Source organism: Mytilus californianus, unplaced genomic scaffold, assembly GCF_021869535.1.
Source record: "Mytilus californianus isolate M0D057914Y unplaced genomic scaffold, xbMytCali1.0.p SCAF_3, whole genome shotgun sequence".
NCBI lineage: Eukaryota > Metazoa > Mollusca > Bivalvia > Mytilida > Mytilidae > Mytilus > Mytilus californianus.
In genome coordinates, this window is record NW_026262679.1 from 59,835,820 (window position 1) to 59,862,414 (window position 26,595).

The 26,595-nt window shown below is 33.1% G+C and overlaps 1 protein-coding gene across 3 annotated transcripts in view; it reads right to left on the minus strand.

Annotated features, from left to right (window-relative positions):
- The window catches only part of LOC127733071 (small conductance calcium-activated potassium channel protein 2-like), a 106,972-nt gene extending 81,290 nt beyond the window's left edge, over positions 1–25,682 (minus strand). For all 3 annotated transcript variants that reach the window (XM_052242346.1, XM_052242348.1, XM_052242345.1), the window contains exons 1-2: positions 25,560–25,682; positions 6,461–6,523 (exon numbers count right to left, since the gene is read on the minus strand). The gene's annotated coding sequence lies outside the window, so the exon portion shown is untranslated. The remainder of the gene's footprint in view (positions 1–6,460; positions 6,524–25,559) is intronic.
- Between the last annotated feature and the right edge of the window lie 913 nt (positions 25,683–26,595).

A 26,595-nucleotide genomic window follows, 5' to 3' on the forward strand; every position in this document is an offset into this window, starting at 1 on the left:
AAAAACCATCACCGTTGGCTTTGATTTTAATAGAAATCTACATAACAGAAACGCGAACCACGAGGACGACCAAAAAAGTAGTTTTAACATTCTTGCTCGCTCAATAACAGGAGACTTAAAACATATATATAAATAAGAAGATGTTATATGAGTGCCAATGAGACAACTATCCATCCAAGTAACAATGTGTAAAAAGTATGTATACTTGTTATTTGTACAATACTTTGGCTATTGCTGGATAATCTTTTGTACTCATTACTCTTTGTTTACTAAAAATGCTCATTTTATACGTGTTATGTGCTTGAAAATCATAACACACGTTTCTATAATTAGTTACACCTTTTCAAATGTTCAGCATTCATTAACTCATTTTTAAACATATTGTTGTTGAAACTACTCACAACCATATGCTGGTGGTCCTCTTAAAATATTCAAATGTTGATTTATTGAAAGACAATAAACTATATAGGGAAATTTTATGGTCTGAATGTCCCAGTTTAATTCGCAAACAATTAATTTTTAAGTCGTTTACAGCAATTAAAAAATCAATTATCTATTTTGAGAAAAAAATATTTAGCTATTATAACTCCTTTTAGAAAACAATCCCTCCTGTGAGTTGAAAATCCAGTCCATCTTATATTGTTACTGATTATTCATCTTGTATAAATACACTTAAAGTCAATAACTTTAACTATTATAATGTACTTAAATTATTTAAAATGGTATGTATTAGATGTTAGCTTGTTAAATATGAGGGGCATCAGCCCCGAAGATATGAGACGATTACATCTGATTTACATAGAAATAATAAATAGATATTTTATCTTTAGTCATGTTCTTAAAAGAGCAATTAGTTTTGACAAAATAGATCTCAAATTTTCACGATGCAGTAAAACTTTCAGAAGTTGTTTGCTTTGTTATGGATTTATATATATATATAATGAAATCTAAATTGCGTCTTTTTTTCTGTTATCAAATTGATACCTTACCATTGTTTTTGTATGGCAATATGAATCGCCGTACTATCTTGTCTTTTTATGGTATAATTGCCTAAACCTAAACTTTTTGTTGATAAATGAAAACAATTCTATGTAAATCTGTAAGTACGGTTGAAAACTACACTTTGATTGTCTTCTTCATAAAGACACAATATGTTTACTTCATCATCTGTTCAATTAACCTCTTCGTATATTTTTATTTATCAATTCGGCTTTAGAGTTCACTGTATGGCTATTTGTACTATTCCTTTTAGGCGCTTGGTGTTTCGATGCTCATAAACTTTTGTATATTTGGCTTACTAAACTTTCTGTCCCTAACGTACCTGATATCGGTCCCTAACGTACCTGATCATTCAAGGTTAATATTCCAGAAAACGTGTTGTTTGTATTGAAAATGTTCTGGAATGTTACATGCGCGCACGATCAATGCTTTTGCAAACCTATGAAATAATAAAGGATTCAATTCTTAAAATTTTATGTTTATGCAATTACATGTACCATGAATTACGAGTCAAATCAAGCCTTTCTTTTATTTTCCTATGCATTTCTGAAAAGGTGCCATGGAGAGCACAATCATGTGGTCATCGATCGACTGATTGTTGCTTGCTTGCTTTATATCCAGTGGCATATTTGCCATGCATATTAAAGACGAGAACAAGTTAACTGTTTTTACAAAGGGTATGTTCTGCAAGGTAGGTCGACCGGTATGAAGGACTGGTCTTAAATGTGGGACTGCCATCAATTAAAAGTCATTATGTTGGATAGGGGTAGAAATTTTGCCTTACAATAGGCCCTCTAAGAACCTCTCAGAGAGTTATTTCAAGGGTTCTTTAAAGTGCAGAGAACGTGGTTCTCCCTTTTCACGAGACATCGAATTTTAAACGTCCAAATTCGGACCGTATGTAGCTGCGTATCCATACATCCCACAAATACAAATGGACGCTTTACTTTAGCATTAATTATCGTGAGTGTTGGACAGAAGAAGTTTATGGATGGCCATATTTGTATATCCCAATCAACTCCATGGGTTTATTGTCATCGATTGGTTGCATTTTGCTTGGGATTTTGGAATCATGCCTCGTTATTGTAGTCCGTCAATCAAGATCACGGAATCTTTTGAAACATCTATGTAATGTAATTATTACATCATATAGCTTTCTTTAGAGTTCGATCGGTTGATATTTGTTTCTTCTGTTTACTCTATTTTCCTCTATAAAGTTTCATAATTACTACTGTTATTATTTTTACCGCATTTCGTCTTATATGATACAAAATCTATGATTAAATTTCGATGCTGTAGGCCATTTACCATTAGTGGTCACTTTAGAACATTATTTTGTTTGTAATCAGATTTTGTTATCCATTACCGGTTGTTTTTGTCTGGTACTCATCACATACTGTTAACCAGAGTGGTACCAGTAATAACTGCACTGGTACTATATTTAGAAACCACCGACTGATAATCACTTTTCATAAATCTAGACACTTTTTTGTGCTTTCCTGATCGTTGCATTAGCCTAGCGGATCTTCGCTGTCAGAAAATATGTCAATACAACGCTAATTTCTTCTACTTTCATGAATCTGATATATAAATGTAACTGTCTAAGCTTTTAACGTTGAAAAAATTGTTTGACTACCGGATTTTCCTGTCGAAAGTTACATCATATTACGATAAAATCGAATTAAACACTGATTGATAGAACATTCACAAAACAACTCAAGCATATTTCAGATGAATATGTTTTCTCTAAACAAGATATCAGTATGTCAAATAGTTAAAATCGAATAATTTCTATTCCAATTCCAGTAAACGTTTACGAAAATACCAACAAAAGACTTGGAATCCTGCCAAAAAAAAATTCCGTCATGAAATGCATGTTTTCTATAATGTTTATTGTATGATTAATTAGACAATTAAAATTATAATGCATATTCAATTTTAATGTGTCGATTCAATTAAAAAAACAACAAGGGTTGACTGGTGTCGGAATACAGTTATGTGGATTTCATCCGTCCGGAAATTATAACCAAGCTGAGTTGGTATGACTGAGCGGGATGTAAAAATACTCTGCCACGTCCGTTATCAATATGAAACTAAAATCCGATGCCCGTATCAGAGGAAGCGCTCTATACACTTCAAAAAATTTCCAATATTTCTTTGAAGGGATCCTTTGCAAGGCTTAATGACGTCCTTGTTTGCCGTGCCGGATCATCCTGACCGATCAGCTTTAAAAAACCGTAATGTAATTTGTTTCTGTCCGGAATATACAGGAAATGTTTGCCACTGTAAGCTATAAGGAAATAACATTTAACAAATCAACGGAAAAACGTTTTTCATTAATGACAGCATTTAGTTTTTTTTTTTCTTAAGTGGACGATGCTTTATCTATATTACTAACCAAAGCACTTGGGTGGATTAGATTTTATTTGACACGCTTCAGCCAAACGTTATGAAAGCGAAAGAAATGAAGAACAAAAAAAAAACAATTTCAAGAGAGCAATTCGTCATTGTGAATCTTCTGGTTTTAAAGTACCGTAGTAAATATTTTCGCTTTGCTGTTGCTCAGTGGGAAACCGAATTTCCGACTAGTTAACAGATATTCATCTATCAATTCAAAATGTTGTTCAGCCGTATGGATTGCTGTTGACGCCTATGTTGATTTGGTATTGCAAATTGTACACGTTTTATGCACAACAACAAAAAAACATTAACCGCAGATTAACCTAAATGTTGAAGACACCGTCTTCGACGGCATATAGCTGTAACAACTGGATATTTCGCATCTGGCTGGACGAAAAGGGGATGTAGTATTATTGCCAACGAGGCAACTATTCATTTAAAGATTAAAATAATAAGGATGTAAAAATACTACGGGTCACTGTATGGCCTTCAAAAATGAGCAAACAATGTCGGATAACAAAATGTTTGCGTGTGCTTAACGGTGTCTGATGACCTTCATATATATATATATATATATATATATAAAGAGACGTGGTATGATTGCCAATGAGACAACTATCCACCCAAGTTCAAATGAAGTGGATGTAAGCAATTATAGGCAACCATACGTACTTCAACAATGAGAAAAAACCCAACCGTATAGTCGGCTATAAAAGGCCCCAACATGAAAAATATGAAAACAATTCAATTAAGATAACTAACGGCCTAATTTATAACAAAACAATTTACGAAAAACAAGTATGGCAGACATGAACCAATGACAACCCCTGAAGTACAGGCTCCTGACTTGGGACAGGCACAAAAAGAATGTGGAGGGGTTAAACATATTTGTGTTGTTATGTTTATTACTTGAACCCTAAATATTTCAGTCCGTGCACTTACTTTTACGTTGGATATATAATCAAATGGATTCGAACAGTATACGATGCTAAAGAAATATACCCTCACTCTAATACCCCATTAATTAGATATAAGAAGATGTGGTATGAGTGCCAATGAGACAACTCTCCATCCAAGTCAAAATTTATAAAAGTAAACCATTATAGGTCACAGTACGGTCTTCAACACGGAGCCTTGGCTCACACCGAACAGTAAGCTATAAAGGGCCCCAAAAATTTACTAGTGTAAAACCATTCAAACGGGAAAACCAACGGTCTAATCTATATAAAAAACGAGAAACACTTATGAACCACATCAACAAACGACAACTACTGAACATCAGAATATTTAAAACTGCTTTTCATTTATCGTTTTAGTTCTGGAAGAAAATTTAAGAAACCAGTTGCGTCATAATACATATTACATCAGAGCTTTGCAGTTTTAATGAATTGTGAAATGACTGGCCTTAACATTTATACTGCTATCCATATGCCACTGATGGTGGAGTTTTATTCCCCGAGGGTATCACCAGCCCAGTAGTCAGCACTTCTGTGTTGACCTGAATTATCATTGCTATGGTCATTATTATAGATTAACTGTTAACAAAACTTTGACAGTTGAATTTTTGAAGTACTAAGGTCTTTCTACCTCAGGAATAGATTACCTTAGCTGTATTTGGCAAAACTTTTAGGAATTTTTGGTCTTCAATGCTCTTCAACTACGTACTTTATTTGGCCTTTTTAACTTGTTTTGATTCGAGCGTCACTGATGAGTCTTTTGTAGACGAAACGCGCGTCTGGCTCAAGTACAAAATTTCAATCCTGGTATCTATGATGAGTTTATTTAGATTTATGCTGCTATTGTTTACACATCTGTTGACGGTGTGTAACTTTCACTACTGTATCGCTCTTCAGTAACTGTAGCCTCGTTAAATTTTGAATGACATGTTTGTGTGAAAAAAAACGGCATGACAAATACATTCAAAATAATCTGAATCGATTATTTCAAGTCTTTGATTCCTTGTCCGTTGATTAATATCCGTATTTCAAGTGAGGTTTGAATAAGTAAGATAGTTATATGTACGTATTAGAAACTATCACGAAGGCGTGAACCCCATTTTACAACATACTACCAATGGTAAATGCAACATGATAGCTTTTAATAATATAGGAGGGGATCTTTCAGCAATTTATCCTTATTTCATGGAAAAGCATGATAAATGCAGGATATTTAATTACATTTAATGACATCACAGTTGTGAGTTTATGTACTAGATAGAAGTGTTATTACATAATTTATTAACAAACGGTATAGGTTTGGCAATAAACAGTACAATAGACATGATTGAATGGTAAATTATATAATCACACAGTAAAGAGTGAAAAGGTATCAATTTGATGACAGAAAAATGTAAGCACGTTACACCTAAACTATACATTATTCGGCCCAATATTCTCTGAAAATGTAAATACATTCTGGCAAATTCCAATTAATTTACATATGGCATATTTCTCCGCTATCTAAAAACTTTCAAAACTGAATCGATGAAGAATAAATCGGTCAAATTTGGTGATAAATCAACACACAATACGTAGAGCGATACAAAATGATAATTAATATTTGGAACACTTTGGCAGCAGTAAAAAAGAAATATTCAGCAAACAAATCCGGCTTTTTCAATACTTCCAAAGGCAGAGAAAACAGTTTGACAAAAACAGTAAATAAAAAAAAAGTGTTGGTTTTTTTTCGAGCAAAAAATACTTTTGACATATCTATATATACAAATGGAAAAATCTATTGCACCACCCTGATTTTTCTCACAAATTCAAATTTTATAACGCACACTATTAATTGTGGCCAAACAATTTATTACAAACATTATGAACTGAATCGGTATGCAGCAATAGCATATCTTAATTAATGGTCAGACAAAATTAGGTAAATGAAATTATTACCAAAACTATCATCAAAACTTGTACCGATTCAATGGAGAAGATATTAGCAATACTAATCCGATGGATGTAATTGCTTTGCATTATATGTATACTTCAAAAATACGAACAACATTTATAAATTTTGAAAAAATTGCCCGATGTGTCGTTAAAAAACAAAAACTACTTACCTCATGAATTATACATAATGGTGATACATTGAAGATGGTCGTTCTTTCAGGAAATAATTTCGACTAAAATAAAATGGCGATAATTAGAATTGGCAAAAACAAATCGTAATATGCAAGAACAGAGATAGTGACCTTAGCTACGTTATAGAAAAGATTGGCACCTTGCAGAAAGTTTGTCTTTAGCCCGAGATGATATATTTATAATATGAATTAATGTTTCCCTGCGTGTTGGATATAAATGCTTATGGCACAATGTAGCTAGTTAGTAGGTAAAACAAATTATATATATATACTCTGATATTGTCTAGCATTTTAATGTTACAATTTATTGGTGTAAAGAATCTAGACAGAGAAGATACGTAGATTTGATACGACTTATTCATGCGAAGCCCTCCTTGCTCGAAATAGCATCTATCAAATTAAGTTAAAAACTGCATGATTCTGAAAGATACGAATGTTCCCACCTAACTGCTGCTAAATGGTTGTACACTGTAGTTTTTTATTAGTAGGCCACCCGGAACGAAACTTTATCTTCGTCTGTAACTCGCATTTGAACACTAAGGAACCACATTATCAGCGAATATCTATAGCGTACCATAAAGAAGGTCTCGCGGGATACCTGTTGTGAGATTTCGGAAGGATAGAATAAAGGACATTGTTCAAAATATCTCCCGACCAATGAGAAGCGAGTGGAAGGTGTGGCATGAAATGAGGGTTGTAGACTGTCCGTGCTTGCTATCCAGACTAATTAAAATTCGACACAAGCAGCGAAAGATTTTAGATTTTTAAAGCTCTTTAAAGTAAAAAGAAATAAAATTTGAATAAATGAAAATGTGGGATATACAAAATGGAACAGGAAACCAATGACACAATAAAACCAGAACAGAAAGATATGAACTGTTTACGGACTTTTATGATCGTAGTCACAATCCCGTCTCTTTTCCTCGATTGCGACATCCCCAAATGAGACAAATCACCGAATTTGATCTTCCCATGAGCAATATGGAAGGTCTTACGTATTGGGCAATATCTGCTCACCCTTCCATCAGCTCCTCAAATCTTCCAAAAGGCGGAAAAATTGAGAAGGAGGCTGAAGGGTACATTGGATGGGGATAAAATTGTGCCTGTGTTATGTCTCGTAAGAGTGTTGTTGCAATGGATCTTTAATTAGCTCTCAGAACACGAGGCATCAAATTTAACGTCCCAATATTCCGACCGCACGTGGCTGCGTATTTATATATCATGTACAGCAAAACGGACGTACTTTTTCGTATGGTTTTTACTGTGGAAAGTGGGAAGTCCAGGTGACCATACTTATTAGTGTCAACCCTCTGAGTTATGTGGTATCAATGAATAGCTTGCAATGCCATACTAAGATGTTTCTTTTGGATGATACTACTAGGAAATAATTTAAAAGGCTTTTCGGCTTTTGTATATCTATAGAATTTTCGGCATTCGAAGCGATCAATTAAAATTGAATTGATCAAAATATATTTGTCACAAGAGCCTCTGGAATGAACATATGTAGATGGCATACCAAAGGACTACTTTTTTTAATTAAGCCCCACTTACCCAAGTTAAATATACGTTAATTTTCATTGGTGAAAGAACTGAAAAGTATAAATATTACTAAAATTTTTGTTGCACGAAACTAGAGCGTACTGTTTGCGCCGTCGGCGGCGTTACCAATTACTACAACGTGTTTAGGTAACCCTGGCGGATACATTTCTGTCGACTGTTAATGAACATCCTTATGACAAAGCTTAATTTGACTTCTATAATATCATTTTAACTCCGTGTGTTTCTCTTGCACGATCACAGCTGTAAATGTTCATAAATAGCTGTTATTATGCTTATGCTTAATGAGGCAAAGTTGCTTTTCTCTCCAAGTTAAGAAAATCATAATTGGTTGCTGAAGTTTCAAGAATTAGACGACATATTGATTTTAACTAATCCAGTATTGTCCTGCGGTTACCCAATGTTTTCTCAAGATAAAAACACTCTAATCAGTCAATCCTAGAAAATGGTAAATATATATTTATAAAATTGGTCTTGATTATGATTTGTTTGAATAATTCCTTCGCGAAAAATCATTTAATCGTAAGACGTTTGAAGGATTATGTGATTTATTTGAAATAAATGACACGTATTCATATAAGTCTATATTCTGCATGAATGCTGATAAGGTTTACACTGTCAACAGAACCAACAAATTAGACTCGAAGTTGATTTTATGGATTCTATCAAAGAAAACGAAACAATGAAACTGTCATTTATCAACCTAGCAGAAGTCTTTGGAGATTTTCAGATTACTTTTCTTTCGAATACATTACTCTCACCAAGGAATTTAAGAAATCTTGTTTTATCAACTTGGTGAAAAATGACAAAACAATTTGTGCTGATTGAACCTACTAATTGATCTCCTTTCCTACACAAACTCATTCGTCTTGGTTCGTTTTAAATGGTTTGTATACTATATATATAGGTTTTTCTTCACTTTGATTACATGTATAAATGAAAAACAAAATGTCAACCCACCAAAATTTAAAAAAAAAACAGCTAGAGGCTCAATATTTTAATAATGGTAAATGTTTCGATTTTAATGGTAAATGGACTTTTGCATCGTTTTTTAGTCTCCAATTTCACTGATATGATAAACCTTCAACTAAAACCTTTGTTGTTTATCAACAGCAATCTATAAAAAGGTAGTGAACAACAACGCACCACAATGAACTGAAATAAAACAAAATCAATTAATAACACAACACATTGGTGTTTAATGAACATAAAAATGGTGCAGGACTGGCCAAATTGAGTCCATGATCAAACAAAATAATGCACTTAAACTTGACGGGATAGGCCTACATGTACTTACTTCGACATTAGTAATTTAAACACGTAGGTTGTCTTCTATTATTATTATTATTTTTTATAAATTAAAAATGAAAACAACACTTTATAAATCTCTTGCGTCCGAAGCGCTTTTCAAGATTAACTTACATCAGGAACGTTCAATGCTGAATAATTGAAAGCCAAAGAACCGAGAAACAGTTGAAGCGCTGTATGACCAAAAAGGTATTCTATAAATAATAGCAAAATTTATACATCTAAGGTCAATTTTGCCAGAGGGAGTTAGAACCTTAGTTTCTTAATAATTTCTAAATTTATAATCGGACAATCTTAGAAAGGTTGGTTATAAATTATATCAGTACAGAAGCGGTATCGATCCAGCGCTGTAATAAATGAAAATAACACATTATAAGTTCCAAGCGTCCGAAGCGCTTTCTTGATTTATCTTTATCAGGCACGTTCAAAGCCGAAAATTTGAAAGCCAAGGATGTTAAAAAACCGAAACAGTTGAACTTTGCCTGTCTGAGGGAGTTGAAACCTTTGCTTCTTAATAATTTCTAAATTGATAACTTATAAGGGGATAAAACACGGATAATAACGGAGATAATTTTACATATAAATTCTTTCATGGTATGGTTACTCTGCACCGAAACCAAATAGTGGTGTCCACTTGACATCTGCCTCTGAGAACAAGACATGTACAATAATCATGTGATTCCCCTTTGGTTGTTTTAATGTGACGTGACTCTTGAGAGTTTCAGGTTCAGAAAAACAATAGGACTAGGAACGGATAGTTTCTAATACTAGTACCATATGAAGTAGTAGATAAGCTATTTCACTGATTTTGGTAAAAGTTTGCAAACTGCTTTGGCATGCTGAACTATAACTGAAAATCGAGAAAATTAATGAAATTATCTCTTCTTTCAAAATAGATGTAAAAATAAGAAGATGTGGTATAATTGCCAATGAGACAACTCTCCACAAGAGACCAACTGACACAGAAATTAACAACTATAATAGGTCACCGTACGGCCTTCAACAATGTGTAAAACCCATACCGCATAGTCGGCTATAAAGGCATATAAAATCGGCGAAAACGTTCTTAAATTTGTTTTCATTCATTAAATCTCCAAGTATGGCTAAAAATCATTAAACAGCTTAATTTTAATTACACAAAATTGGTACCCGCACTTATCCTGCCCGCCCGACCTACATTAGTATGATATAAGCTAATTTTGCACTTTAGGAACCCGGCCAATAATACCTTAATTCATAAAAATACAAATGATGCACCAACGATTAGCAGACGCGTACATTCGGTTTTTGCGTATTAATTTTTGAAATCTCCGATAATGTTCTGTACTATTACACGCCGCTGTAAACAATACCCAGAATAGGCTTGGCTAAAGTAAATGTCTACACATTATATCCTTTAAAAGTCTATTACGAACTTAATATCTGGTAATGAAAAAAATTTAGTCGATATTAAATGATGTTTAAACTACAAAAATTATCGACAGGTGTATGAAAGGATGATTAATGACGTAAGTGGTATGTTTGTTCAGGTTTCAGAATATCGGACCATGTTCAAAACCAATAATTGGTTTTACAGTTTAACATTGAGGGTATAAACAGAACAATTGTACAATCTTGTACCAGGATAATTTTTATTAATCGGAATCATTAGTTTTAACTCCATACAGTTATTTCAACAAGTGTGTCGATTGTTCTAAATGATAGATATTGATAGTAACTATAATGATTTTAATAATTAATGATTTTATTAATTATTGATATATTTTTTTATTTGTTAACTTTGTTAAGGGGGCTCTTTATTTTTTTTTCTGTTGATATTCATAATCGTAATATTGTGATCTTGATAGGTTTCTCAAACATGCTTGAAATTGTCTTATTATTATTATTATTATTATTATTATTATTATTATTATTATTATTATTATTATTATTATTATTATTATTATTATTATTAGTGATATGCAACAAGTACACACAATCATATAGATTTCAAAATTCCCCATCATGCAATTGTAAAAACAAAACAAAATAAATGAAAACTTTTAAAATAAAACAGCAGAAAATCAACATATTATCTTAAGAATCAGTCTAAGAATTGATTGATGTAAAATTTATCAGTTTTTCACCAGAAAGGTCCGAATCGTCGAATTAAATTATTATTGGTAAAAACGATAAACAAGTCAATTGAGAATGTTTACGAGTGGTCATGCCTTTGACAGTGTTTGATTAACGAACAAATCAGTTAGAAGTATTTGCGTGTATTGTTTGCAATTTGGAGTTCACTGAAACTACAGGATATGAATATGACAAGAATGGCAATTCCCTAGTCAAAGTTAATCCGCAGATACGATTGACAAATCAATTTCATTTAACGTCAAGACGACAGATAGGGAAATTGACAGTTCTGGTACTGACACCAATAAGTTCCCGTTAAAAATTAATTCAAAGATATTTTATATAAAGTTGATATCATATATTATGTTATTCCCCTAAGAATGACAAATATGGCCCTTCTGAATAATTCAAATATATGTATTTGGGACATTTATATAAAAGTAAGAAGATGTGGTATGATTGCCAATGAGACAACGGTTAGCAATTATATGTCACCGTGTGGCCTTCTACAATGAGCGAAACCCATACCGCAAAGCAAGATATAAAAGGCCCCGAAATGATAAATGTAAAACAATTCAAACGAGAAAACTAACGGCCTGATTTATGTACAAAACAATAAACAAAAACAAATATGATATACTGCAACAAACGACAACCACTGACTTACAGACTCATGACTTGGGACAGGCACATACATAATGTGGCGGGGTTAAACATGTTTGCGGGAGCACCAACTCTCCCCTAACCTGAGAAAGTGGTATAACAGCACAACACAACAACAATCTATAAAAATCAGTTTAAAAGGGTTGAATTCATCAGATCGATACAATGTATATGTATGTTAAAAGAGTGCAAAATTACTTTTCTGTGTTTTCCATTAAAATTCAGATAGTAGTTACTATAGATATCCAAACAACTTTCTATTATATCATTACAATAAATAAATGACACTTAGGGCGTATGACAGTTTATGGTCCAGTCGGGTTATCCCTCAAAAAAGTATATGGACCGTAGCGAAGCTAAGTATCCGCTAGATTATATGGGAGATGACCAAACTGTCCATAAACTACTATTTGGCCCAACTTGACAAAAACTAATAGTTTTATTGTACTAAATTGTTAAGGTATAAATAAAAAGGAGTGTTTTTTTTTTTATTAATTTGAATACAAAATATAGCGTAAGCCATATCTGCATATGAGTGTTTAATGACATACTATACGACAAGCTGTAAATCGGCCCCTGCAGTCTACATACTAGTAAGGGAGCTACCATTTGATTTTTATGGGGGGGGGGGGCTAGGATGAAAAATTTTGTCCTGCCTTTTTATTTTCCCTCTATTCGGTCCTGCCTTTTTATTTTCACTCTATTCGGTCCTGCCTTTTTTTTTTAGTTTATCCTGACTTTTTTTTTACATAAATTGTCATCCTGCCTTTTTTTTTGCAAATAATCTCATCCTGCCTTTTTTTTTTTACTCAAAACTCCTGTCCTGCCTATTTTTTTCAAATTTCATCCTAGCCCCCCATAAAAATCAAATGGTAGCTCCCTAAGTTGGAAATCATCTTCTTTTTTCATGTTTATAAATGTTTGAACATTCCGAGATAACAATTAAACGATTAGCAGAAAAGGAGGTTAATTCTCAATTTAGGTTAAGTGTTACCATTAGCTAAATGACCTAGAACAAACCCCGAAAGAAACCAACTAATGGTTACAAAGGCGTGTTTGACTTACTGTAAATGACTAGTTAACGTGATGCAATATGTTGTTAATGACGTAAGCACCACACTAACAATATTACACACGGGAAATGTGCACCTTGGTCCTATTAGTGGTTCCATCTTTATCATAAAATTTGCTCTGAACTTGAAATCGATGTCTTACGACCCAACCGGTAATGGACATTAATAGACCTCAAGAGCTTAAAAAATAAATTTATACCTATTTATAGAAAACAGATAGATACTTTTTTTTACCTTATGTCGAAGTTCTGTCTAAATTATTAAAAACATCTCTTTTATATGTAACTACTTTTAGTAAGGTAACTTAATTGTCACAAGAGTTTATTAAATAAATTATAATTTAAGCAAAGATTGCTCATGCGCAGAGTCTAAGATCAAACTAGTTTCAATTGATAATTGTGATCCCAAAAATCATGTTTAATATCGTCTATAAAAGTGTAAAAAGAATTGTCAATTTCTGTAGACTATAATTGTTTAACAGACAGACTAACGATCTAATCTGAAAATGGTTATGATTCTGTAACTTAAAATCGAGAAATTATTTGCGGCGTTTTGCATTTGCGCCGATCTGCATTTCATTTGCGCCGATTTTTTCTTTCATTTGCGCCGATTTTTTTTTTCATTTGCGCCGATTTTTTTACAGGTGAATGTTATTTTTCAGTTATCATATAGACCTCTTCCGTTCGCCAGTTGTACAAATGTTATGAATTGTCAATCATAACATGTATATAAATGTTGTCCTCTGCTCACCACGGGGAGGTGGAAGTAGGATTTTGAGCAGAATAAGTCAATTTAAAAGCACTATGTTCACATACTTTAAAATCAAGAAGTAAAAACCGAAGATAAAAGCACTCTGTTTTACTCTGTTTATACTAAAATGACGAATTAAAAATCTATTTACAACATTAAAATCCATAAAAACGGAATACATTAAAATCATAAATCTGTTCTTGCCGAGTATTTATAGGCAACACATCTAATATATTCCTTTCTTGTGATTTCGTCTCTATATTTGTCGTAATTGTCAATAACGAAGTCTATCTTTTCTTTCTCTGGCTAACATAAGTGTGCAACGTTTATAATCAGATTTTACCAATATACATTCATGGTATAGTATATGTACAAATATTTACTCACCTGTGTTAAACTGTAAATGCAATTAGGAGTAAATATAAAATCGGCGCAAATGAAAAAATGAAATCGGCGCAAATGAAAGAATGAAAACTATAAAAATCGGCGCAAATGTCATACGCTCATTATTTGAACGATGTTCATTTTTATTCATTTCTAATTTGTCAGACAAAAGTAAACGTAAAATTAATGGTTTCGAAATTAAAATCATATATATTGTACAAACATATGTATTAGAAATATTTCGTCTTTAGGTATTATTTTTTGGAAAATTAATTTATTTTATATTAATTCAGTGTTCAACTGTCTAGATGTACAAACAGGAATGTGATACAGTTACTAATTGACTCATTAGTGAACGACTAAATGTATTTAAAAAAATACTAATTTGATCGTCAGATTATATATTTTATTGACAAATTGTGTAAAATAATAAATATATTTCCTACCTTGTATGAAGTGATGATAAATGAACTTCCTACCTTCTAATAAAATATTACAAGGAAAGAGATATAACTCTTATTGATAACGGCAAATCAATATTCCTGTGTATTCAATGATATAATTAATTAAATGCTCCTATTTTCAACACTGTGATTGATATAAATATATATATATATATATAAATAGTGATTAATGACTGTATCAAAGACGTGTCAAACACTCTAACATAGTGCTAATTGCACAAAACAGTCTGTATCATTTCGAGAGATAAATCCAGTTTGAGACCAATTTGTAGCGTTTAAACTAACATGATTTTTTTCTTGAAAAGGGACTAGTTTGTAATAGGGCCAATTTCACCTGCATTGGGGGATTTATGAGGGACGGGGCCCTCCCACCCTTTATGGAACTTCATATATGGTTAATGGACAGACTTATTACAAGTCCCACACTTTACGTTGCATTTAATTTGTGGACCCTTTTGTCCTGTATTTGTTTCACTCACAGAGTTAAAATATAAAACCCAAATGGTCACTCTTGGTCTTCTTTCGACCAGCAGAAAACAATTGCCAAAGTTTGGTGACCGTTTGGTTGAATTGGATGTATAAATACGGAGCCACGTCCTTTAAGAATGGGAACTTTTAATCCGATGCCTCTTGTTTAGAGAGTGCCACCATCTCTGCACGTCGAAGAACCCTTTTAATAACCCTTTGAGGGGTCCGTATAGGTGGACTGTTGCAAGATCAATTATCTGCCCATTTTGCAGCATACCATTGTTCTCCAGTGTCAGTCCTAATATCCCGCCCTTCATTTCGGTTTACCCCTATTACAGAACCAGCCTTTTGTATTTATTCATAACATGCATGAAATATTTGCTGTTGAGCGTAAAACAAACTACAATTTTAGAATTACTATAAATCAAAATACAAACGTTAAGTATTACTGGAAATTGAATATTAGAGAGTCTATGCTATATATATAAATGAGGGCGCCAGTAGTTCACTGTCCAAATCTCGTAAATCGGTAAAAGAGACAATCAAGGTTGTAAACAAAATCCGAGGGAATCGCATGACGTCCAAAAGGAGCGAGACTAGTACGTTTACAGAGTAAGTGTCTCCTCCTATGCATGCATCATCCGCTCATGCGAATACACAATCACTTAAAATGTCACAATGGGAATAGGACAATCGGTTAAATTACAGATCAGACGACTAAGATCTAAGACCGCGAAAACATGTCTCTGTCTCTAGTTAGTTGAGATACTTACACAGTATCGGTCAACCAATTCTTGATGGTGACCATAAAACTTATGTAAAATCGATTTTAGTTGTTCTTCCTCATAACTCTCTTGAAGCAGTTTCTGTGTGAGGGGGCACATCCCTCTTAATGAAGTCCGTATAGTGTGAACATACTCGAGCGTAATGTTTTAACTGAAATATGTGAACGCCATTCGATAAAGGAGATGTTTTTGAAATTTGAAAGTTGAAATTATCACGTTTGTAATAGATTCTAGTTTGAATCCCGTCCCCTTTTCCCCGTATGTGACCTACCGAATTAGACTTATTACCGGGTTTGTACTAACATGAGCAACTCGACGGGTGCCACATGTGGAGCAGGATCTGCTTACCCTTCCGGAGCACCCGAGATCACCCCCAGTTTTTGGTGGGGTTCGTGTTGCTCAGTCTTTAGTTTTCTATGTTGTGTTTTGTGTACTAAATAATTGTTTGTCTGTTTGTCTTTTTCTTTTTTAGCCATGGCGTTGTCAGTTTATTTTCGACCTATGAGTTTGAATGTCCCTTTGGTATCTTTCGCCTCTCTTTTGAAGTCGCCATCTGTGTTAATATCGAGGAAAAGATCAAGATATGAAGCAGACCTACTTACATGTACGGTAGTATCCTTTATCTAAATTCACTATGATGTGTATGAGATTTAAGCACTCATTAAAATGTGGTTTATTCGGGCTGTTTATAGCTTGCTATGAAGTAAGGGTTTTAATTGGTCAATGTTGAAGGCTTTACAATGACCTATAAAAGCTCACTTCTGCGTTATTAGGTCTCTCGTGGAAAAATTTCTCATTGGTAATCATACTACATCTTCTTATTTTTATATTGAGTGGCAAAGTGGTGTTTAAAATTTTTAATATTTTCATAAAATCAAAACGTTTTACAGCGCTGCACGTTGTTGAGGGTATTTTTATACAAAATTGGAAAATTCTACATATTTTACATGTCTGATGTTGTTTTCATTTTATTTTACAGCACTGGGCCGATACTGCTGCTGGTGGACTATCAGTCCCCGGGAGTATCATCAGCTCAAGTCTCGTCATAGATCGGACGTTTAACCCACGGCTGGCCGATTTTCAAGTCTTCTTTATTTCCGGTGCAAGATTCTTAAATTCTTGCGTGAAACAACTGCATGAACACACGCAACGAGAAAGTCTAATCATAGTCGTATAGTCGGAACATTATATTGATTCTTTTATACAAGTATTTCTATCTTTAAAGTTAAGTGCAAGATATCCCGGCCACATAGGTTAAAAAAACTTCTATTAATAACGACTCGTCTGAATTACAAATCAACAGGTTTGATTTATTATCTTAACAAACAAGAGGAACAGATACAATTTTTTTTTTACTAACAACTAAGAAAACAAAAAAAAAAACCATTGAAGACTTCAATCACATTGATATCCGTGTTTACCATCACTTATCTTCAAAATGACATGTTTAAAAAAATATCCTGTTTAAAAATTATTGCTTTAGTGCAAGGAGTACATGAATGCATTATTAAAGTATTTATCCTGCAATCAGCACACTATTGTACTAATAACAGGTATACAAATAAATGCTTGCTTTACTTGTACAATAAAGTCTCCTGTTACTCCGCTTCCATGTTGAGCAAACGGTAATGTATAAAATTGAGAATGGAAATGGGGAATGTGTCAAAGAGACAACAACCTAACCAAAGAGCAGAAAACAGCCCAAGGCCACCAATGGGTCTTCAACACAGCGAGAAAATCCCGCACCCGGAAGCGGGCTTCAGCTAGCTCCTAAACAAAAATGTGTACTAGTTAAGTGAAAATGGACGTCACACTAAACTCCGAATCATATAAATGAACTAAAATTCAAAAAAACATACAAGACTAATAAAGGCCAGAGGCTCTTGACTTGGGACAGGCGGAAAAATGCGGCGGGGTTAAACATGTTTTGTGAGATCTCAACCCTCCCCTATACCTCTACCCAATGTAGAATAAACAAACACACAACAATACGCACAGTAAAACTCAGTTTAAAAGAAGTCCGAGTCCGATTTCAGAATAGGTGACAGTGTAATGTGAATATTTCTTCTTGGGTGACAGTTCATTTATGGAGTCCTCTTCGCGGTCTGCGTTTTAAAGTCCGTTGATTTCTTTGAAAAATCAGAGATGCCTATTTGGTTTTAAACAACTAAACCGTAAAGTGCCGGGTGAAAATTACAGGATAAAAACAAGATATGAACATTGTCGGAAAATATATAATTTAAATTTTTCCGACACTGTACATATATTGTATATAATATACTAATACTATATACTCTTCGAAATCAATATTAATTTTCTACACACATATATGAGCTTTTATATACCGCCCCGTTCAATATCTAAATATGTGACAAAGGAATTAGATCAAGATAAACATATAAACATATTAAATATACAATCATCGTTTGACGTTTATTCTTTCTTTAATTTACGACTATTTTTCGTGTGCGACTTCACCGTTTTATTTTGTTATTTGATTTGACCATCGCGAACACCACCAAAAGATCACTAGTAAATAGATGTTTTGAGCTGAAACGGCAATTTAAGTATAAACCTGAACCAATTAGAAAAGATGAACAAGAAATGGTAGAGTCGCTTACGGTTAATGAAGATGAAGAGTTTAGAGTTATCAGTACCTATCCAAACGTTAAGTATCTGTAATGTTTACACAATGCAATTTGATTAATTTACGAAAGGAATGAAAACCTTAATGTTATATGTTGAGAAAGAATTGCTGATCCTTCCTGAATACCTGGTTTAACCCCTAGCTTTTTCTGGGTTGATGTTGAATAATCTTAGTTTTCTGTGTAATGTTTTGTGTAGTGTTTTATGTGCCCATGTTTGTACAATTGTTTGTGTTTCTTTGATAATGTCATTGTCTGTATTTATTGCCTTATTGTTTTTTCTTGCCCTCTCGGTGTCATCCCTCTTTTAAATGAAAATCTGTACATGTCTAAATAAAGTTGATACTTTAGGTAATCACGATAATTGACATACATGTAAGACTTTCTTAGAAAGAAAGATAACTCTATAGCTTTTTTGTTCACTCTTATGTTTTAGGTAAATATCATTCTTTGCATCAGGAAATGAGCTTCTTTGGAATCCCAACCGACAGAAAAGGAACAACAAATAAATCGAAACCTTAGGTAAGGAATTTACATAGTCCAGATTATTTTTCCATTGTGGTTAAGATGTTTATTTCTCTTACCCGTTCTTTCAATCGTATTTATAAGTTAGAGTAATTGTTGACAATCCTGTTTAAAAGGCAACGTGAGTTTTAACGAATTACACCCTTTTTCCGGCACGAATCTGATATTTCACGGTACGAGTCTTTCTGATTGATAAGTTATAAATGTTTCTTGAACTATTATGATTATTACCAGAATAAGATAATGTCTAAATGATTTTAATTCCAGCTCAGTGAATTATGGATGACATAAAAGGTTTTGAGATGAGTTAATATGCAGTTCATGGTATGTCTTATATCAACGGTGTCAGATAGACACTCATCGGACGGTCATGTCATGACCATGGACCATTCTATTATATTACCAAGATTTCCTTTCTTTGATCTTAAGTAGTGAAGTTTTATTGCAAATTGCCATTAATACCTTTATTTATTGCATTTTCGTAATTTGTAAACAACGTTGGTTAACCAAAAGCATTAGTAAATCTTTGAAACTTAATCTGGAAATGATTATTTGATAAATTATGTACTTTCCAAGTTTTTTTTTATTGTGGAAATATGAAAAACGACGAGTTATGCCACTTTAATGGATATATCACCAAACAAAAAAAAAGAATTACAAAATGCAACAAGTTTAGCTTAGAAAAGCTAACCGACTTTACTTACTTGCTAGCGGTAAGAAAGTTAGCCTATTATTTTTTCTCTTTCTAATGGATGTTTCACTGGTCTATTATTTAATTTGTGTTTTTCATTTGGTAAAATGCTTTTTCATTTACTATAATTTATATATGTCATGTTTACTTATAAGAACTTTGAACTATCTGTTTTTGTAATATATCTCTGCATTTTGTTAATCTTTTAATGTGTTATGTCAGATATTGCTATGTAACTAGATGAGTTTGAATGCCCCTTTAGTATCTTTGGTGTCTCTTAAATAAAGTGATCCTACCCAAGACACAATGCACCAGAAGATGAAGAGGTAATAGATCAAAATAGGCTGTACACGATACCAAAAACAATTGGGTTTTTTTTTCGATACATGTACGATAGTCGACAATCGGTTGTGCATCAGAACATTGTCTCTAACAAAGTGTCGTGACACACTTAGAAGTATCAGAAGTATTCGTAAATATATTTCAATTATTAAGACCATTAAGATAGTTTTTCACGAAAGTGTATCACTCAAGGGATTCAAAAATTATAAGGGAGGTACATGTAAAAATGATATTGAAACATTATGCAAAAGTGCGACGTAATTTCGTTTGGAAATTGACATAGCAACGTTAAATCTGGCAGAAAATGGAGACGTCATTTTTTTAAGGAAAAAAAACATCTATCGGACAAAACAATACTTGAAATTTCAAATCTTACTTGGTCCCCTTTTTAATGAAACCGTAAATATTAAATGAATTCAATCATTTTTCGAATAATCAAGACATGGATTTTCAGATAGAGTTCTTAATTAAAAAACAAATGCATCAAAATCTGATCGGAAATAAATGATATAGATCAATAATAATGAACACATTGTTTTCAACATGCAACTTTTATCTCCTTTGTAGAAACGCATAAACGGATGGGACTTTCATTTGTCTAAGATTTATAAGGGACTAGTTCACTGAAACCTTAATTATTGCAAGTACAAACGAAAACAATGCAATACCACGCACTTTGATGACTTACAGAGTTGATGGTGTTCACAAAACTTTGAATTTTTCAAAATATTTAGGATTTTCTACCCCAGGAATAGATTATCTTAGCTGTGTTTGGCAAAAAAGTACTTTATTTGACCTTATTAACTTTTTTGATTCAAGCGTCACTGATGAGTTTTTTGTAGATGAAACGCCCGTCTGCGTACAAAATTTTAATACTGGTATCTATGGTGAGTTTATATACAGTCATGTTGGATGATTGATTCGATTGTTGTTGCATGATGTCCAGGTGCAAATATTCTATGCATATTGGAGGGGTTTGACCGGGGTAAAGGAACCTGGAAATGAAGGGTTGGAAAGCGGCAACCGGGAAAAGGAAAAAATAATGATATGCTGGAAAAGTTTCTTTGGTCGACTTTCGACTGGAAGTAAAGGGGAATGATTGTGAGAAAAAGGGAGGGAAGTGGGAGCAGGAGGAAGTGGTCCCTCTCATATATAGGACGATATCACATTAAACAATAAATCGATTCTGTAGGCTAGTGAAGTGCGTTGACTTGTTTGAAAGATGGACGATTTGGATCTCCCACTTGAAACGGGAATGAAGAAAAAACCTCAATTCAGCACTTAAGGGAATTTTTCTTTACCTCCTAAACGATAGTCATGGGCATTATAAGTTGCGGTCTAAACGTTCGTCCTTTTCGTATGTTCGTCTGTCACGCATCGGGTTAATGCTTTTGTTTAAGATAGTTTACCATGAAGTTGTGGTCACATCAACTTTGAAAACTTTTTAAGATATATGTCAAATTAAAAGTTTGATCCAGATTTGGTGTTTGATTATTTCAGCATGGAAATGTGATAGTGTTAGTGATGCATATAGTGTTCTAAATGCACATATTCTTGTGTTTTTTTTTCTCACTGCAATCGGTTATTAACAATTTTGTTTTTTTAAATACAACGTTATCGGGGATAAAGGGATCTGAAACATTTTAAGAGATGTTGATTTTACACACTTAGAAAGCATGAAGTCTTTGAATTGAAAAGTCAGAAGAATTTACGAAGTACAAAGTTATTGGAAAAGTCAAATATGTTTTGACAGAAGAATCTTCATTTGCAACTATACTCAATTAACTAAGTATTATCTATTAATACATGCAATGATTAGAAACTTATCCAATCTGTAAATCCTTGTTTTTGGTGTCATGTGTCTGTCTTGGCCTCGCTGGCCGAGTAGTCTAAACGAAACTCATCAAAGATACCAGGCTTATAATTTTGCACGACAGACACACGTTTCGTCTACCAAAGACCAATTTACCTACTGTATCACTACCCTGTCAACACTGAGATTGTGAGTTCGAACATAGCACGTGACAGGTGGATTTGACTCCAGTCGATTGTCAGTTTTTCTCCTGAAGGTCGGTGGTTCTCTGCGGGCACTACGGCTTCCTCTTCTTGACCGCCATGCTATTACCAATAGTGTTGAAAGTGACGTTAAACAACAACAATCAATCAATCAAACAAGCATGTGTCTCGTTCAAATTCAATTACTTTCTCCTCTCAAGGAAGACGGGAATATATATACAGCTGATACATATAAGCAGACAAGAATATTTAGATGAAGTGAAAACAAACAGAGTGAGGTGTTAGAGGTTATGGGTACCAGATTTCATTTACGTCAGATAAAAGTTCAAATTTTTACATTAATATCATTATTTTTGTTATTTTCATTCATTGATATTTATAACAAATGCACTTTATAAAGTTTTGCCTCATACATTTAGTTGAATAATGATCAATTTAAAGAAAGGCGTTGGGTTATTTTAATTCTAAATTAAAATTTGCAAATGAATTATTTCGGACATTAACTCGGAATTTTAATGAACGAATTATGCATTAAAAGTTACATTACGGTAGAAGATTTGATTGATTTTGGGATTCTGAATGAACATTTAAATTAATTCTTGCGTAATCGTAGCCATAATTTGCATCACAACCGCAACCGGAGTCCTTATCTATCAGTTCCTGTCACATTTAATCTGGATTCAATAACAATGTATTCCTAAAAGAAATTGAACTAGTCAGAAATGTTCAAACAGGCATCTATCTTCTAGTCAGTAACTTTGATGAATTGCATTTCTACTTCTTTTGACTGTGCAATTCATCATATATATATCTTTCAAGACTTGACATCGTACCGAGAAAAGTTTCGTAAACATGCTTTATCATAACCAAAAGAGTAAGTCTGTCGAAGTATCCAAAAATAGCATATAAACTGTTAGAAATTCGAACTTTTTAATGTAACTGACACTTAGTTGATTTATTGTAACACGATCTATATTCCACTAAAAGTAATCTAAATTTCATAACCACTAGAGTATTGTTAATACGAAATTTATTGAAGAAAAAAACTGCTTGGCTGTCTCTGCATTTAAAAAATTCCATTATCAATCAAGAGAGCCTTTAATAGATAAGGTGGGAGGTTCAAAACATTATTATATAGATTATCACTCTGTTTCGATATTTCTCCAATCAAGATCGTCAAATATTAGATTTTCAACATGCAAGCTTTGTTAAAATGCAAAAGTCAAATATCGAAAGAGGAAGATTGTTGTAACTTGTGAACTTAAAGATGGAAAACTAGTTTCTTCCAGGGAAAAAATCTTTTCAGTCTTTCGTGTGTTAAACTGAATGTATATGGTAGTCCCTGGACTTTTCCCACCCGACAGTAAAATCTGGCTTGCGTTAAGTGGGGTGTTCGTCTGGTGTACAGGATGTATAAATACACAGCCACGTCTGATCGAAATGCGGACGTTATATCAGATGCCCAATGTAGGGTGAAAGTAACGCTCTCTTCCGGTTTAGGTGTCTTTCTTAGGTGTCCGTACAGAAAAAAAATAGGTGTCTGTGCAGAAAAAAACACGTAGATGGCCATCCCGGAAGACCTACTGTACAAAACCTACCTATTGTATTAATTTTTTATTTGTTCTCGTGCTGAATATGCATGCAATATTTGTCACTGGACGTTAAATAAACAACAATCAATTAATTAATCTAAATGTGTAAAACCTCGTGATCGAATAAGTCAACAATGACGCTTTTGAAAAAGAGTATCCAATATAAACGTGACGACATAAAGCATAAGCTTCAAATCACTGCTCTTGAAATTAAGGTTTTCTACTCCCAGTTTGGCATAAAGTTGTTATCTCAGTTTTATTTTCAATGTTTTTCATCTTTGTCATTGATTTGACTTTCCATCTGTTTTGATTCGCGCACCTGTGATCAGTCTTACGCAGACGAAAGGCACATCAGGTGTACAAAAAAGCCTGGTATCTTTGGTGAGTTTGTTTTTACTGCGAGAGAAAATTTACCGAAATTTTGTTTTGTTTTTTTTTTTTTTTTTCTAACCACCTGAAAAAACGTTTTATAAAAGCGCCCATCAAAGGGAGAAATCTTTTTCTTAAACTAACATTCAAAAAAACGAAATCAAAACTAGAAAACAATTTTTTGCCTACAAAAAGTTTTTTTCTGTTTACCAGGTTCTTTCGACGGCTTCAAAAGTATGAAACTCTAATGTTTGGATTTTACTGAAGTCTTCAAATGAACATTGGTATATTCTAATTTAATAATTCTTAAAAATATTTAGTCCTTATAGTTTTAGCAACATTGTTTAATCTAAATCACCCCCATGATAGCACAAGTATATAAAATACTGCTATTGTGTATTATGATCCCTCAACTTCTCCCGTCCAGCGTTTTTACACATACTACAGGACGTCCGATTGGCAATGCCAGAGGATAAATAATTAATCGTCAATATATATTACTGATATTTCTTTGTTAACATTGCATCAGTCTTTAATACACGACAGTCGAAAAAGTTTTTAATAAAAAAAAATATTGAAAAATACGATATCACAACATACCTCACATACCCTTTACTGACGGTTAGAGATAAATCGCCCAGTGATGGAACTTTCTCTTGATTTTTTTTTTTTATCTTATCCAAAAAAAGATCAACAAAATTTATTTTATAAAAATAAGAACACGTGGTATGATTACCAATGAGACAACTCGCCACCAGAGATCAAATGATGTAGAAGTTTTGCCTTTTTGTATGCTTATTACTTCTAGTTGTCTATTGAATCACTCCATATATCGTATATTGGACTAGGACAGTTGACCGATGATTGTTTCGTGACTTCACGGATATTTACAAAGAACGATTTGGAAAAAAAAATATGGCTTAAAAATTATCAAATGTTTCACATGACTTTTAAAAATCATTCCTGTATTGCATTTAAGTTTTGGAGATGTTATGTACCGTTTGCCTAAAACACAAATGACTAATTATTAATGTTGAATTATTAACATTGACTATAAATAACAAATGTACTGTCGTACAAATACATATGAATGCTTCCAACAAATAGAATATTGAAATTAAATTTGACCAATATTTTAAGCAGAAGTGGTGTTAGTAAAATATTGAGCTTAATAAACGCATGCACGGATTCGACTGTCTCGCCTGTCAATACCTGAAAAATAAGCTCCGGTAGAAAAATAATTGTTTTTTCGTATGCTTTAACCATTTATATATTTAATTCTCCTTCTTCTATATATATTTAATTAAATAAAAATAAAACTGTTGTCTTACCATAGTAATAATTACAGTTGTTAATCATAAATCTACGTGTTATCTCCAAATATGTTTAATGGTTCATCCTAAATTCATAGTCTCCGGATCCATGATGCACGCACGTGGACTATCATTCCATTGGGATCTACAAAATCCATAATTTACAAATCATTACTCATTTGCTGTTTGAATTTAAATGACAGAGTTGCTTGCAATCTACAACACTATCAACGCTGTTTTTATTTTGAAATTTGTTACTTTATTTAAGATTTTTGTTGGCAGAGGCAATTTGATTTACAGTATTGATTTTGGAGATTAAAAGATACCATACTAATTATTTCCCTACTTTTCCTTCTTATTCAGCATTTTCTACATGTTTCTCCGACAGATTTGTACAAATTTAATTATTAACGACATATAAATATAAATTTCCCTGGTTTAACAAAATGGTTGTCTTATTTTCCTGTATTTAATTAAAGACTGATACATGTTCACGACAACTAATGAAGATAAACAACTATAAAATGAACTGGAATTCCTAATTACTAGTAATCATCTTTGAATCGAAGGCGATGTTGGGTATGCGTCAATAACACAGCAACCCAACGACACAAATAACCGAAAGTCATTTAGAGGTCAACTTTTGGTTGCAACAGTAGGCAAGTGTCATCACAATATGTCAAGCTCTTACTTGTCATACGTCTTAAAATGTTTTAAATGGCTTATCAGAAACTATTTAATATCTGTCATCACTCAGGTGGGGCTCGTGTTGCTCAGTCTTTGGTTTTCTATGTTGTGTTTTGTGTACTGTTGTTTGTTTGTCCTTTTCTTTTTAGCCATGGCGTTGTCAGTTTATTTTCGACTTGAGAGTTTGAATGTCCCTTTGGTATCCTCCGCCTCTCTTTCAGCATACATATAACAAGAATGTCTTTCAATAGTAAGATGACTTAAGACATAAGAAAGAGAGCCTTTGACGAGGTTCATGACTTCGAACAAGCACCTGCAAATGTAGTTTGGGTTGACATTGTTTTTTAGATCACAGACCTTCGTGTTA